This window comes from Octodon degus, unplaced genomic scaffold (assembly GCF_000260255.1).
Source record: "Octodon degus isolate 3935 unplaced genomic scaffold, OctDeg1.0 scaffold00068, whole genome shotgun sequence".
NCBI lineage: Eukaryota > Metazoa > Chordata > Mammalia > Rodentia > Octodontidae > Octodon > Octodon degus.
The window spans coordinates 8,836,478-8,838,500 of NW_004524644.1; the positions used below are offsets into that span (position 1 = coordinate 8,836,478).

A 2,023-nucleotide genomic window follows, 5' to 3' on the forward strand; every position below is an offset into this window, starting at 1 on the left:
ATCTACATAGTGAGACCCTGTACTAAATACATAAAAAAAAGAAAAAAAAATCTTCATAGTCTAAAGTTTGAATTTGATAAAAAACTTTCTTACTATAAATTCAGACTTTTCATAAGTCTTATTACTCAAAGCAGAAAAGTTGGATAAAACTCTAATGGTAATTAAAGGAAATACATTCCATTTACATAATACTTAAATTATAAAATAATATTGATAATTTCAAATCTTTTAGTGTTAATGAATCATATATTCTGATGAAATGAATTATTGCTGAGGGAAAAACAACAAATTATGTCCGTCAAATCCTGTAATAACCCAAACGCCTGCAGACCAATTGCTGTAACAATGGCAAAGACCGCGGAGACAAAGATCAGAACCGAGAGCAAATAAATGGCTTCCACGTGCTCAGCAACAAGAGCAGTCTGGAGGACAGCTGCTTGTCCTGCGTTAGGAAGAGCCCTGTGTCTTTCCACCCACTCTTTGCAGGTGGGCTCTGTCAGACGTGCCGGGCTCGCTTCTTGGGGCTGTTCTACGCGTATGATGATGAAGGCTGCCAGCCCTACTGCACTGTGAGCTGCCACACGTGCCTCTCCCAGTGTTCTGCGACGCAGGAAGGACTGGGATGTGCGCCTGCAGGACTTCTTCACCAGCGATTCGGGCCTTGGTTATGAGGCCCTGAAGTTATACCCAGCAATTCCTACTGCCCGAAGGAGACCCATTCAAGACCTCTCACTGATTGTCAGAGTCACGACAGGCTGCTTAGTGCTCAAAGAACGGGGCATTAAAGTGGAGAAGTATGTCCCTTCGGAAACATGTGACAAATCCATCGCTGTCGAAATAGTAAAGCATGAGGGGAATGTTAAATACTTGCAAGATGTCAGGAACATCAAAAGAAAAATATTAGAGAATGGGGCCCGTATGAATTGGTCATTGGTGGAAGCCTACACAATGATCTCTCTAATGTGAACCCAGCCAGGAAAGCCTGTATGAGGACACTGGCCGACTCTTCTCTGAGTCCTACCACCTGCTGAGTTACCCGTACCCCAAGGATGGGAATGACAGGTCATCCTTTTGGAGGTTTGAGAATGTGGTAGCCATGAAGGTGGGCGACAAAAGGGACATTTCATACTTCCTGGAAGGTAATCCAGTGATGGTTGATGCCATCAAGGTCTCTGCTACTCGCAGACCTTGATACTTCTGGGGGAACTAACCTGTGATGGACAAGCCTGTGAAAGCATCAAAGAATGATGAACTCGAGCTGCAAGACTGCTTGGAATTCAGTAGGACAGCAAACATAAAGAAAATACAGACAATAACCGCCCTGTCAAACTCGATCAGACAGGAAGATCCAACTTCTTCCTGTTGTCATGAGTGGCAAAGAAAATGTTTTGTGGTGCACTAAGTGAGCTCGAGAGGATCTTCGGCTTTCCTGTACACTACAGGGACATGTCCACTATGGGTCCTGGTGCCCGCCAGAAGCTGCTCGAGAGGGCTGGAGTGTGCCAGTCATCAGACACCCCCTCGTCCCTTTGAAGGACTATTTTGTATGTGAATAGTTCTGCCCAGACCTGTGGCACTCGGGCTTGTGGGCAGAGCCAGGGCCACAGAAGCCTTCTGATCCTTGAAGGTACTGCCTTCAGCTCAGCCTTCCTCAGTTCACCATGTGGGGTCTCACTATACCTGAGTTCTCTCCTGCTCAGTTTGAGCAGAACCACCTGACCAAAACAGGCAGGGAGAGCCCAAGGTGCTGCCTCCATGTGCACAGTCCAGACCTGGCTACTCAGAGCAGCCAGTCATGGTGCTCAGGTTTCTTCTAAAAATTTAAAACTTGAAGTGGGTAGTAAGATGTTTTCTTTCCCCTCTCTTGGGTACACCACACAGAAATGAGAGCTAAGATACCAGAACTACAGTGCTGGCCACTCTATCAGACTCAGGAAATACTGCAAAATAAGCTGATGCAGTTATCATAAAACTTTTTAGAGATGTCTGCAACTCCATGATTACAGGAGTATTCAATTGTAGA

The 2,023-nt window shown here is 45.5% G+C and overlaps 1 pseudogene; it reads left to right on the plus strand.

Annotated features, from left to right (window-relative positions):
• The first annotated feature begins 314 nt into the window (after positions 1–314).
• On the plus strand, positions 315–1,556 carry LOC101591397 (annotated as a pseudogene).
• The last annotated feature ends 467 nt before the right edge of the window (positions 1,557–2,023 follow it).